This window comes from Rhynchophorus ferrugineus, unplaced genomic scaffold (genome assembly GCF_030347505.1).
Source record: "Rhynchophorus ferrugineus isolate W39M unplaced genomic scaffold, kcgeb_rfMv2 rfM10, whole genome shotgun sequence".
Classification (NCBI taxonomy): domain Eukaryota; kingdom Metazoa; phylum Arthropoda; class Insecta; order Coleoptera; family Curculionidae; genus Rhynchophorus; species Rhynchophorus ferrugineus.
In genome coordinates, this window is record NW_027472589.1 from 11,410,021 (window position 1) to 11,426,250 (window position 16,230).

The following is a 16,230-nucleotide window of genomic DNA, read 5'->3' on the forward strand; positions in this document are numbered from 1 at the left end:
ATCTTGTAAAGACAAAGGAGCAAAACCCTCTCCTTCAGATTATAGGCCCATCAGCCTACTCAGTGACACTTCAGAGTTCGCTGAAAATACCATTCTGTACTCTCTCAACAGCTACACAAAGGCAATGAACATCATCTCTGATGAAAGTTGGGGTTCCGCGCAGTATATTGGTAAGCCCAGAGGCAGTCACAGAACCCTGTTCAACTCGTCACCCCAGGGAGAATCTCCATAGCCGGGTATGCGTCACGCATTCCACCACCATAAGAAGGCCAAGAAGACCAGAAGATCAATCATTAGATCCTGCCTTTTGACCAACCGCCTATTTTTACCACCCTTGGAACAATTATTTATAACGGGGCTTTTGGGACGTCGAGGACCCATTTCTCGGTACCATGTCATACAGTTCTCTCTTCAAATAAACATATTATTTTAATATACTATCCACATTTGCTTTGTTCTAATTATTTAAAGAAGAATTTTAATATATATGTTAAGTCCGTTAGAGTTTTTCTTTTATTGTTCATTTCTAACCATATTTAATACCGGTGTTCTAATCACCTTTGCCAAATATCATTCACATTTGAATTTTGAATATAATAATACTAATATGTGACTTCTTCATAAAGATAGAATTGGAAAAGGGTTTCTAAAGATGAGCTAACGAAATAAAATGTTCAGTATTCAGTATTTGTGTAAGTACATATTTTTATTTTAATTTCAGGAAATCATTTCAATTGGTTTGTAAGTTTGTAATTAGAGTTGTATATTCCAGTAAAACTTTATATTCTCGATAATAATTAAAAATCCAAGATGTAAAGTAAAAACAATATTAGATACTAAATATATGAAAGGTATATTTTAATAATTGAGGACAAAATGGCGAAGGATTTTTTAATTTTTAAGATATATCTGCCTTAAATAATATTAATTTCATATTTAAAATATGTAACACTGGTTACAAATTGCAAAATATATACAAAATATTCTGAATGATGAATTAGCCATATAAATTATATATTATTACAATTATATTTTATTATTTGTACTTTTCAGTCAATCTTATAAGTCACTAAATGTGGATAATGTTAGTACAGCAACGATTTATACTAATATTAAAATATCTAGGTATTGATTGAATCACTTCAACAAACAGCTTTGACACAGCAGGTAAATTATAATTTTAAAGACAATTTATGAATATTTAATGTAGGATTTCCCATTTTCAAGTATTTATTTAATATATTTTTTCAATTTACTGTAATTATTAGTTTAGTTTTCGAAATTTAAGTTATATTTACTTTAGTTTCATTCTTATAATATGTCTGATACTACAATATTGGTTAAAAATTGTAATACAAATCCAACGTTGTCTGAATAAGAGTCATCGTGATGTATGTAAAATGTAATAAACAATATATATTGGCGTGCATTTATTGTATTATTCTACTTTTCAGAAGCCCTTGTCACCTCCAATGATCCATCACAAACTTCGAACCTTGCCACTACAACCAGATTTATACAGGGACCTCTATATGCCTGCAAATTGAATTCCTTCAATGAATAGTCGTGATATAGCTGGTAAGTTATAATCTAAAAACCATTTATGAATGTCTATTATCCTCAAGTATTGATTGATAATCCAGAGTATATGACCAAATGCTATAGCTTCTTCTCATTTTAATATAGATATTCTTATATATTTTTTTGTTTCAGGGACAGCTCAAGTAAGCCACGTATACCACACGAATAAAAGAAGATATGGGGGGACGGTTTTAATGTTGGTACATCTCGACAAAGGAGGAGATAATTCTAAGATCTACTTAATAATAGTTAAGAATATTCTTCCATTTTGTATTATAAACTGAACAAAATAGATGGCTAGATCCTAATTTTATATCCCATATTATATATTAATGTATTAACTATTAACTTTAATTTTAATAATGAGATTTAACAGTTGTTCTTTAATAATTAGAAACCAAATAAATAAAAATTTAATTTCTAAAAATGTTGTTTTTGTTTTAAATTCGTTTATCCTAATCATTTGATCTACAAAGATGAAAAACAAAATTGATACTTCAAATGTAGACCACCCAATATACAAACAAATATATATTGAAACGCCTGTTTAATCTGCAATTTTTTGCCTATAACCCGTCAACCAAATATGCAAGCAAATTTATATTGAGTTGCCTATACTATCAAATATACAATACCATAAAATGATTTTGAAAGACTATAGAAGAGTCATGAATCAGCATTTGTAAAATATACCTTCACCAAGCACTAGATAATCTAAGGTACATAATCGGTCTCATATATTGAGTGTCCCTGGATTTTTTGACTAAAAAATAGTTGGTTACACTATATGAAACAAACTATAGGTACAGAAATATCGATATTTTATTAATTTTACCTTCACCAAACTGTCATAAGTTAATATAAGGCATATAGACGGTGTCTAATATGGGAAACATTTTTTTAAACGAAAAATTCAAGGAAAACGCACTATATCAAAATTTGCATCAAATTTGAAACTGATGCAGATATAGTGTGTTGTCCGTGGATTTTTTCTTTAAAAAAATAGTTGGTTACACTATATGAAACAAACTATAGGTACAGTAAGATCGATATTTTATTAATTTTACCTTCACCAAACTGACCTTAAGTTATAATAAGGCATATAGTCGGTGTCATATATTGGAGTCATTTTTTTAAACGAAAAATTCAAGGAAAACGCACTATATCAAAATTTAAATCAAATTTGAAACTAAAGCAGATATAGTGCGTTGTCCGTGGATTTTTTGATTAAAAAAATAATTGGTTACACTATATGAGACAAACTATAGGTACAGTAAGATCGATATTTTATTAAATTACCTTCACCAAACTGTCATAAGTTATTATATGGCATATAGTCGGTGTCATATATTGGAGACATTTTTTTAAACGAAAAATTCAAGGAAAACGCACTATATCAAAATTTGCATCAAATTTGAAACTAAAGCAGATATAGTGCGTTGTCCGTGGATTTTTTGATTAAAAAAATAGTTGGTTACACTATATGAGACCAACTATAGGTACAGTAAGATCGATATTTTATTAAATTTACCTTCACCAAACTGTCATAAGTTATTTTATGGCATATAGTCGGTGTCTAATATTGGAGACATTTTTTAAACGAAAAATTCAAGGAAAACGCACTATATCAAAATTTGCATCATATTTGAAACTAAAGCAGATATAGTGCGTTGTCCGTGGATTTTTTGATTAAAAAAATAGTTGGTTACACTATATGAGACCAACTATAGGTATCGTAGGATCGATATTTTATTAAATTTACCTTCACCAAACTGACATAAGTTATTATAAGGCATATAGTCGGTGTCATATATTGGAGACATTTTTTTAAACGAAAAATTCAAGGAAAACGCACTATATCAAAATTTGCATCATATTTGAAACTAAAGCAGATATAGTGCGTTGTCCGTGGATTTTTTGATTAAAAAAATAGTTGGTTACACTATATGAGACCAACTATAGGTATCGTAGGATCGATATTTTATTAAATTTACCTTCACCAAACTGACATAAGTTATTATAAGGCATATAGTCGGTGTCATATATTGAAGACATTTTTTTAAACGAAAAATTCAAGGAAAACGCACTATATCAAAATTTGCATCAAATTTGAAACTAAAGCAGATATAGTGCGTTGTCCGTGGATTTTTTGATTAAAAAAATAGTTGGTTACACTATATGAGACCAACTATAGGTACAGTAAGATCGATATTTTATTAAATTTACCTTCACCAAACTGTCATAAGTTATTATATGGCATATAGTCGGTGTCTAATATTGGAGACATTTTTTTAAACGAAAAATTCAAGGAAAACGCACTATATCAAAATTTGCATCATATTTGAAACTAAAGCAGATATAGTGCGTTGTCCGTGGATTTTTTGATTAAAAAAATAGTTGGTTACACTATATGAGACCAACTATAGGTACAGTAAGATCGATATTTTATTAAATTTACCTTCACCAAACTGTCATAAGTTATTATATGGCATATAGTCGGTGTCTAATATTGGAGACATTTTTTTAAACGAAAAATTCAAGGAAAACGCACTATATCAAAATTTGCATCATATTTGAAACTAAAGCAGATATAGTGCGTTGTCCGTGGATTTTTTGATTAAAAAAATAGTTGGTTACACTATATGAGACCAACTATAGGTACAGTAAGATCGATATTTTATTAAATTTACCTTCACCAAACTGTCATAAGTTATTATATGGCATATAGTCGGTGTCTAATATTGGAGACATTTTTTTAAACGAAAAATTCAAAGAAAACGCACTATATCAAAATTTGCATCAAATTTGAAACTAAAGCAGATATAGTGCGTTGTCCGTGGATTTTTTGATTAAAAAAATAGTTGGTTACACTATATGAGACCAACTATAGGTATCGTAGGATCGATATTTTATTAAATTTACCTTCACCAAACTGACATAAGTTATTATAAGGCATATAGGCGGTGTCATATATTGGAGACATTTTTTAAACGAAAAATTCAAGGAAAACGCACTATATCAAAATTTGCATCAAATTTGAAACTAAAGCAGTTATAGTGCGTTGTCCGTGGATTTTTTATTAAAAAAATAGTTGGTTACACTATATGAGACAAACTATAGGTACAGTAAGATCGATATTTTATTAAATTTACCTTCACCAAACTGTCATAAGTTATTATATGGCATATAGTCGGTGTCTAATATTGGAGACATTTTTTTAAAGGAAAAATTCAAGGAAAACGCACTATATCAAAATTTGCATCAAATTTGAAACTAAAGCAGATATAGTGCGTTGTCCGTGGATTTTTTGATTAAAAAAATAGTTGGTTACACTATATGAGACAAACTATAGGTACCGTAAGATCGATATTTTATTAAATTTACCTTCACCAAACTGCCATAAGTTATTATATGGCATATAGTCGGTGTCTAATATTGGAGACATTTTTTTAAACGAAAAATTCAAGGAAAACGCACTATATCAAAATTTGCATCAGATTTGAAACTAAAGCAGATATAGTGCGTTGTCCGTGGATTTTTTGATTAAAAAAATAGTTGGTTACACTATATGAGACAAACTATAGGTACAGTAAGATGGATATTTTATTAAATTTACCTTCACCAAACCGATATAAGTTATTATAAGGCAAATAGTCGGTGTCATATATTGGAGACTTTTTTTTAAACGAAAAATTCAAGGAAAACGCACTATATCAAAATTTGCATCAAATTTGAAACTAAAGCAGATATAGTGCGTTGTCCGTGGATTTTTTGATTAAAAAAATAGTTGGTTACACTATATGAGACAAACTATAGGTACAGTAAGATCCATATTTTATTAAATTTACCTTCACCAAACTGACATAAGTTATTATAAAGCATATAGTCGGTGTCATATATTGGAGACATTTTTTTAAACGAAAAATTCAAGGAAAACGCACTATATCAAAATTTGCATCAAATTTGAAACTAAAGCAGATATAGTGTGTTGTCCGTGGATTTTTTGTTTAAAAAAATAGTTGGTTACCCTATATGAGACAAACTATAGGTACCGTAAGATCGATATTTTATTAAATTTACCTTCACCAAACTGTCATAAGTTATTATAAGGCATATAGTCGGTGTCTAATATTGGAGAAATTTTTTTAAACGAAAAATTTAAGGAAAACGCACTATATCAAAATTTGCATCAAATTTGAAACTAAAGCAGATATAGTGCGTTGTCCGTGGATTTTTTGATTAAAAAAATAGTTGGTTACACTATATGAGACAAACTATAGGTACAGTAAGATCGATATTTTATTAAATTTACCTTCACCAAACTGACCTAAGTTATTATTAGGCATATAGTCGGTGTCATATATTGGAGACTTTTTTTTAAACGAAAAATTCAAGGAAAACGCACTATATCAAAATTTGCATCAAATTTGAAACTAAAGCAGATATAGTGCGTTGTCCGTGGATTTTTTGATTAAAAAAATAGTTGGTTACACTATATGAGACAAACTATAGGTACAGTAAGATCCATATTTTATTAAATTTACCTTCACCAAACTGACATAAGTTATTATAAAGCATATAGTCGGTGTCATATATTGGAGACATTTTTTTAAACGAAAAATTCAAGGAAAACGCACTATATCAAAATTTGCATCATATTTGAAACTAAAGCAGATATAGTGCGTTGTCCGTGGATTTTTTGATTAAAAAAATAGTTGGTTACACTATATGAGACCAACTATAGGTACAGTAAGATCGATATTTTATTAAATTTACCTTCACCAAACTGTCATAAGTTATTATATGGCATATAGTCGGTGTCTAATATTGGAGACATTTTTTTAAACGAAAAATTCAAAGAAAACGCACTATATCAAAATTTGCATCAAATTTGAAACTAAAGCAGATATAGTGCGTTGTCCGTGGATTTTTTGATTAAAAAAATAGTTGGTTACACTATATGAGACCAACTATAGGTATCGTAGGATCGATATTTTATTAAATTTACCTTCACCAAACTGACATAAGTTATTATAAGGCATATAGGCGGTGTCATATATTGGAGACATTTTTTAAACGAAAAATTCAAGAAAAACGCACTATATCAAAATTTGCATCAAATTTGAAACTAAAGCAGATATAGTGCGTTGTCCGTGGATTTTTTATTAAAAAAATAGTTGGTTACACTATATGAGACAAACTATAGGTACCGTAAGATCGATATTTTATTAAATTTACCTTCACCAAACTGCCATAAGTTATTATATGGCATATAGTCGGTGTCTAATATTGGAGATATTTTTTTAAACGAAAAATTCAAGGAAAACGCACTATATCAAAATTTGCATCAAATTTGAAACTAAAGCAGATATAGTGCGTTGTCCGTGGATTTTTTGTTTAAAAAAATAGTTGGTTACACTATATGAGACAAACTATAGGTACAGTAAGATGGAGATTTTATTAAATTTACCTTCACCAAACCGATATAAGTTATTATAAGGCAAATAGTCGGTGTCATATATTGGAGACTTTTTTTTAAACGAAAAATTCAAGGAAAACGCACTATATCAAAATTTGCATCAAATTTGAAACTAAAGCAGATATAGTGCGTTGTCCGTGGATTTTTTGATTAAAAAAATAGTTGGTTACACTATATGAGACAAACTATAGGTACAGTAAGATCCATATTTTATTAAATTTACCTTCACCAAACTGACATAAGTTATTATAAAGCATATAGTCGGTGTCATATATTGGAGACATTTTTTTAAACGAAAAATTCAAGGAAAACGCACTATATCAAAATTTGCATCAAATTTGAAACTAAAGCAGATATAGTGTGTTGTCCGTGGATTTTTTGATTAAAAAAATAGTTGGTTACACTATATGAGACAAACTATAGGTACCGTAAGATCGATATTTTATTAAATTTACCTTCACCAAACTGTCATAAGTTATTATAAGGCATATAGTCGGTGTCTAATATTGGAGAAATTTTTTTAAACGAAAAATTTAAGGAAAACGCACTATATCAAAATTTGCATCAAATTTGAAACTAAAGCAGATATAGTGCGTTGTCCGTGGATTTTTTGATTAAAAAAATAGTTGGTTACACTATATGGGACAAACTATAGGTACCGTAAGATCGATATTTTATTAAATTTACCTTCACCAAACTGACCTAAGTTATTATTAGGCATATAGTCGGTGTCATATATTGGAGACTTTTTTTTAAACGAAAAATTCAAGGAAAACGCACTATATCAAAATTTGCATCAAATTTGAAACTAAAGCAGATATAGTGCGTTGTCCGTGGATTTTTTGATTAAAAAAATAGTTGGTTACACTATATGAGACAAACTATAGGTACCGTAAGATCCATATTTTATTAAATTTACCTTCACCAAACTGACATAAGTTATTATAAAGCATATAGTCGGTGTCATATATTGGAGACATTTTTTTAAACGAAAAATTCAAGGAAAACGCACTATATCAAAATTTGCATCAAATTTGAAACTAAAGCAGATATAGTGCGTTGTCCGTGGATTTTTTGATTAAAAAAATAGTTGGTTACACTATATGAGACAAACTATAGGTACCGTAAGATCCATATTTTATTAAATTTACCTTCACCAAACTGACATAAGTTATTATAAAGCATATAGTCGGTGTCATATATTGGAGACATTTTTTTAAACGAAAAATTCAAGGAAAACGCACTATATCAAAATTTGCATCAAATTTGAAACTAAAGCAGATATAGTGCGTTGTCCGTGGATTTTTTGATTAAAAAAATAGTTGGTTACACTATATGAGACAAACTATAGGTACCGTAAGATCCATATTTTATTAAATATACCTTCACCAAACTGACATAAGTTATTATAAAGCATATAGTCGGTGTCATATATTGGAGACATTTTTTTAAACGAAAAATTCAAGGAAAACGCACTATATCAAAATTTGCATCAAATTTGAAACTAAAGCAGATATAGTGCGTTGTCCGTGGATTTTTTGATTAAAAAAATAGTTGGTTACACTATATGAGACAAACTATAGGTACCGTAAGATCCATATTTTATTAAATTTACCTTCACCAAACTGACATAAGTTATTATAAAGCATATAGTCGGTGTCATATATTGGAGACATTTTTTTAAACGAAAAATTCAAGGAAAACGCACTATATCAAAATTTGCATCAAATTTGAAACTAAAGCAGATATAGTGCGTTGTCCGTGGATTTTTTGATTAAAAAAATAGTTGGTTACACTATATGAGACAAACTATAGGTACCGTAAGATCCATATTTTATTAAATTTACCTTCACCAAACTGACATAAGTTATTATAAAGCATATAGTCGGTGTCATATATTGGAGACATTTTTTTAAACGAAAAATTCAAGGAAAACGCACTATATCAAAATTTGCATCAAATTTGAAACTAAAGCAGATATAGTGCGTTGTCCGTGGATTTTTCGATTAAAAAATAGTTGGTTACACTATATGGGACAAACTATAGGTACCGTAAGATCGATATTTTATTAAATTTACCTTCACCAAACTGACCTAAGTTATTATTAGGCATATAGTCGGTGTCATATATTGGAGACATTTTTTTAAACGAAAAATTCAAGGAAAACGCACTATATCAAAATTTGCATCAAATTTGAAACTAAAGCAGATATAGTGCGTTGTCCGTGGATTTTTTGATTAAAAAAATAGTTGGTTACACTATATGAGACAAACTATAGGTACCGTAAGATCCATATTTTATTAAATTTACCTTCACCAAACTGACATAAGTTATTATAAAGCATATAGTCGGTGTCATATATTGGAGACATTTTTTTAAACGAAAAATTCAAGGAAAACGCACTATATCAAAATTTGCATCAAATTTGAAACTAAAGCAGATATAGTGCGTTGTCCGTGGATTTTTTGATTAAAAAAATAGTTGGTTACACTATATGAGACAAACTATAGGTACCGTAAGATCCATATTTTATTAAATTTACCTTCACCAAACTGACATAAGTTATTATAAAGCATATAGTCGGTGTCATATATTGGAGACATTTTTTTAAACGAAAAATTCAAGGAAAACGCACTATATCAAAATTTGCATCAAATTTGAAACTAAAGCAGATATAGTGCGTTGTCCGTGGATTTTTTGATTAAAAAAATAGTTGGTTACACTATATGAGACAAACTATAGGTACCGTAAGATCCATATTTTATTAAATATACCTTCACCAAACTGACATAAGTTATTATAAAGCATATAGTCGGTGTCATATATTGGAGACATTTTTTTAAACGAAAAATTCAAGGAAAACGCACTATATCAAAATTTGCATCAAATTTGAAACTAAAGCAGATATAGTGCGTTGTCCGTGGATTTTTTGATTAAAAAAATAGTTGGTTACACTATATGAGACAAACTATAGGTACCGTAAGATCCATATTTTATTAAATTTACCTTCACCAAACTGACATAAGTTATTATAAAGCATATAGTCGGTGTCATATATTGGAGACATTTTTTTAAACGAAAAATTCAAGGAAAACGCACTATATCAAAATTTGCATCAAATTTGAAACTAAAGCAGATATAGTGCGTTGTCCGTGGATTTTTCGATTAAAAAATAGTTGGTTACACTATATGGGACAAACTATAGGTACCGTAAGATCGATATTTTATTAAATTTACCTTCACCAAACTGACCTAAGTTATTATTAGGCATATAGTCGGTGTCATATATTGGAGACATTTTTTTAAACGAAAAATTCAAGGAAAACGCACTATATCAAAATTTGCATCAAATTTGAAACTAAAGCAGATATAGTGCGTTGTCCGTGGATTTTTTGATTAAAAAAATAGTTGGTTACACTATATGAGACAAACTATAGGTACCGTAAGATCCATATTTTATTAAATTTACCTTCACCAAACTGACATAAGTTATTATAAGGCATATAGTCGGTGTCATATATTGGAGACATTTTTTTAAACGAAAAATTTAAGGAAAACGCACTATATCAAAATTTGCATCAAATTTGAAACTAAAGCAGATATAGTGCGTTGTCCGTGGATTTTTCGATTAAAAAATAGTTGGTTACACTATATGGGACAAACTATAGGTACCGTAAGATCGATATTTTATTAAATTTACCTTCACCAAACTGACCTAAGTTATTATTAGGCATATAGTCGGTGTCATATATTGGAGACATTTTTTTAAACGAAAAATTCAAGGAAAACGCACTATATCAAAATTTGCATCAAATTTGAAACTAAAGCAGATATAGTGCGTTGTCCGTGGATTTTTTGATTAAAAAAATAGTTGGTTACACTATATGAGACAAACTATAGGTACCGTAAGATCCATATTTTATTAAATTTACCTTCACCAAACTGACATAAGTTATTATAAAGCATATAGTCGGTGTCATATATTGGAGACATTTTTTTAAACGAAAAATTCAAGGAAAACGCACTATATCAAAATTTGCATCAAATTTGAAACTAAAGCAGATATAGTGCGTTGTCCGTGGATTTTTTGATTAAAAAAATAGTTGGTTACACTATATGAGACAAACTATAGGTACCGTAAGATCCATATTTTATTAAATTTACCTTCACCAAACTGACATAAGTTATTATAAAGCATATAGTCGGTGTCATATATTGGAGACTTTTTTTTAAACGAAAAATTCAAGGAAAACGCACTATATCAAAATTTGCATCATATTTGAAACTAAAGCAGATATAGTGCGTTGTCCGTGGATTTTTTGATTAAAAAAATAGTTGGTTACACTATATGAGACAAACTATAGGTACCGTAAGATCCATATTTTATTAAATTTACCTTCACCAAACTGACATAAGTTATTATAAAGCATATAGTCGGTGTCATATATTGGAGACATTTTTTTAAACGAAAAATTCAAGGAAAACGCACTATATCAAAATTTGCATCAAATTTGAAACTAAAGCAGATATAGTGCGTTGTCCGTGGATTTTTCGATTAAAAAATAGTTTTCCAAAACGAATATGAAATCATCGAAAAATACCCGTTCGGTAATTTTTGACAGTACGCATTTTTTAAATGTAATATATATATATATATATATATATATATATATATATATATATATATATATATATATATTATATATATATATATATATATATATATATATATATATATATATATATATATATATGTATATATATATATATATATATATATATATATATACATATATATATATATATATATATATATATATATATATATATATATATATATATATATATAAATATATATATATATATAAGAACTTAAATTTTCTCTTATTTAATCATTATATATTAGAATTAATTGAATCTAAATTCCATATGTTTAATCACCAAGGCCTTCTACACAATGTTTAATGAGTTTTGAAGGCAACTTAATATACACTAAACGGTATATTGAGTTGCATGATATTTTAAATTAATTAAAGCCAAGGCATTTTACCGTGTATTGTCTATTCCAAATCACAATAAGGTATTTTGATGAAAAATAAAAAACGTGCGATTACTAAAAATATTTATTTATCTTTCTCTCTTGTATTTACATCAGTAGTTTATGTTTAAAATTTACTAATTATTTAATATATAATGTTACTCTATAAAACAGGAATAAATAATTGATTATATAAACCACTCATTTTTAAGACTAATTATGTAATTAAATGAAATTAAGAAATTAATAACTATACAAAGCAGAAACTAATAATAATTCTAAGTCTTGTATAATACGCTGTTTGTTATGATGTGTGTCTTGTGATGCTATATCAGATGGTTCTGAAACAATGAAAAAATTATTAATATTCTCATAATTTAACCATGTTGCTATACACAATAAGCCGACTTAATTAAACATTCATAGGTTTCAGAAATATGCCTAATTAGAATGATTCTAAGAAAATAGATAATAGATGTGTTTTATTATTTAATTTCTAAAATTTCCTTCGCCATTTTGTACTTAATTATTTAGTGAATATTGATAATAATTCAATTTATAAAAACATAAACAGAACATATAATAGCAGTTCAAAGACTTATAAAGAGATTAGATACAAAATTTTCAAATAAGGAGATGGCCAACCTTGAAATTATCAATATGGTTTCAAAGATGTAACTAATAAAGCAATAAACTAATATAGATGTCAGAGTATTTATATTAATTTTTGATAGTAGCAATATAGCAATTTGACTATAATGGGATTTGTTCATCATGCTGTTCAGGATTTAAAACATTGAAAAAAAGTTTAACTATTAACTATTATTAGTATTAGTGAGTATTAACTGTATCCTATCATATTTGATGCATTAATTTTTTTTATTAAACTTAGTGACAAGAATTGATTTACTTGTGGTATATAGGCAACTTAATATACACTAATCTATTTATCAGGTTGCATCATTTTTATTTTATTTAATTAGTATATAAGCAATTTATTATACTCTACAACGTATATTGTGTTATCTGATACTATTTATTTATAAGTACTAGGAATAATGCTGACTTCGACTATAACGAGATTTTTTCGATGTACAATGCATGGTTAAATATACATAATGCAATATATTATTAACTTTCATACCTAAATTATCCTAATTAGGTATTGAAACACGTTAATAAAGTTTGCAAAGTATATGATTTATATACAATGCATGAACATATATATTTGATAGACTAGAAAACAATTAATTTGTCTCCAAGTAGCAGAACTATCCTAAAGTTTACTGATAAGTTATCATTTCCCTAAAAAGAACTAGTACCACAATATATATACTCCTCCGCCATTCTTTCGACAAATTAGATATGTACTCTTACTACCAAATTTGAAATTGTTCTTCATTCGTTGCATTTAAAAAAATTCAAAATATTGAGCATGCAAAATATATCGAATAGATGTATTCACCTGATAAGTCTCCTTAATATTACTGAATTTAGTCAGGTCGAGATCATTGGGTCTATGGAACTAACGATAGAATATGATGATAGCACCAGGACACATGTTTGTTTTCCCTTGTATATTACTTCAAAGTAACGACGAGACTACTTCAGCACTTTGGGGGGACTTCTATCCCGGATGGGTAGCTTGATTTGCTCTGATTGTTGCAATATATGCCTTCCTACAAATAAGAACAGAAAATCCCTAAGTTAGTGCTTAAGAAAAAGTGAATAGAATAAACTTAAAGCTGCATGTTTTTTTAAATGGGGGTGGTAATAATAATTAAAAAATATGTATTAGTATATATGAATGCATTAATGAAACAAAATCAAATTTACGCGTTTTTTAAATTTCAAATATATATTAATTCCTATTCAGTTACGATGATTTTATGTTGCAGATACTATCTCTTACCTCCTATAATTAGGGCTTCAACAAATAAGTGGTAGTTACGATGGTTGAAACGAAAAGCCAACAGGTAAATAAAATATCATATTAATATTTTAGTTCTAAATTATTTCAATAATTCAATTTTGCAATTCAATGTTTAAACTGATATTTAATGTCGAAAGGTTTCTTTTTACAATATACAGATTGACGTATATAGAGTTGCCTATTATATTTTTACACTAATGAATAACATTAGGCAACCTGATATAAACATCAGTGTGTAATGAATTGCATATCCTTACATGATTTTTAAATTGCAAAAAATCCTTTATTTTCAGCTCTGCAAATATTAATTCCTATTCAGTTATAATGTTTATATGTTACAAATTCATTGTACTCATCCCTATATATATAGTGATATATATCATATACATACATTGCATCCAGGTACTGCATTTCTTTATTTTAATTTCAGGATATATTCCTAAGAGTTTTTATCTGTATTTATTTAAAATAGAATTCATTCATATTTGCATCAATTCTTAGGATATATATTTTTATAAAAAGTAGAATAAAGTAGTGAATTTAGTTTACCTCTTTAGAACTTATTGACGGTTCTAGGCAAATGTCAAGAATTTTACCATATTTGTCGAATTGAATTGGTATAAAATCCAAGTTACGCCACTTTATAAAATTTTATAAGAGATTCATTTGTTTCTAACGACCTTTTGTCTATATCATTTTAGCCGCTGTGTTTTTATATTTTAATTCTATTACCGGTCGAAAAAGACATCCATAGTCTATTCAAAACAGCAGTAAACTCTCGTTATAAATATGTGTCTGTCCAACGTTGTAAATTCGTTTTATAGTCAGACGTTATTTTCCTTCTCATTTTATATTAATTAAAAAGAAATAGAACGCAAATGCAGAAATATGTCAAAGTCAAAATGTACTAAAACTCAGAGTTGATGCGGCAACATTGCGACATCAATTTTGATGACGTGGGTTCACTGCTATTTTGAATAAACTATACTTAAATGGTTTTAAATCAAATTAAAAAAACTGTTGTTTCGTCTCTATAACAAAAACGACTTATGTTAAATAAAATACTAAAATATGTTGGGAGCAGTAACTTATCTCACTTTCTACTTCTTGACAGTCTAAAAATGGTGTGAGATGTGTAAGTTCATTCAGGACATCCAAACGTTCTCGCAAAGTCTTCGATTGTAATGCTGGGAATGTATGGACATAGATTTTTTACCCTGAAATATTGCTTATTGAATTTTAATAAACATACATCGGTATTTTCTTATAGTATTTACAGATTATTAAACTTTTTATTACGATTATGGACGAAAATAATACTTATACTAATAATACTACACTACTTACTACAATTATTTTTAAAATTATTTTTTGGGGATATTATAACGGTTTCTTATTATTAAAGTTATGTCAAAAAATATAAACATTATAAATAAAAATTGTATTATTGTTTTGTGTAAAATTGTATTTTGTATAAATTGTATTATTGTAAATTGCATTAAAATTAATTTAAATTAGTCAGAATTCTGTGAAGTTTTGAGCTCCATCTAGATTTTATTGCACGTACCTCTACCAAAGTGCGACGTTGCCACCTAATTAAATCAAACATCTAATTGATGAATATTTTTAAATTGTATTATTATATATTTATATTTTGTTTTGCAATATTGTCAAAACAGTAAACAATATATAAATAACTTTAAAGATAAATATATAAAATTTGTCCTATAACAATTTAAAAACGATTTCTTTTTTCGTAGGCATGTTATTTTGTAAAAAGGTGAATTCTGAAATAAATGGTATAACAATGTATCTATTTTCAAAAATGTATATATGATAAAAAGGTGACAGATGACCGATAAGACACAATAAATATATATGAATATATTTATATATTTTGTGTAGTTTTTATAATGGTATTATGAAAATGGTTTCATTAAGCGATCTAAAAAAGTATTGAATTTTTGAATTTGTATTAAATTACTTGGAAACCAAGTTGTTTTATTAAAATACATATTTAACGTATGATAAATGGGTTTTGATATAATTATTAACATAGAGTAAATATAGAGGTTTAACTTAAATAGGCGAAACCGAGGAAATGTTTTGCGTGGTCCATTCAATCGCGGCTCTGAGACCACTTTTTTGATTGGTTCATTTCTATAACGCGATTGTTTATTTCAGTTTGTTTACGATGTC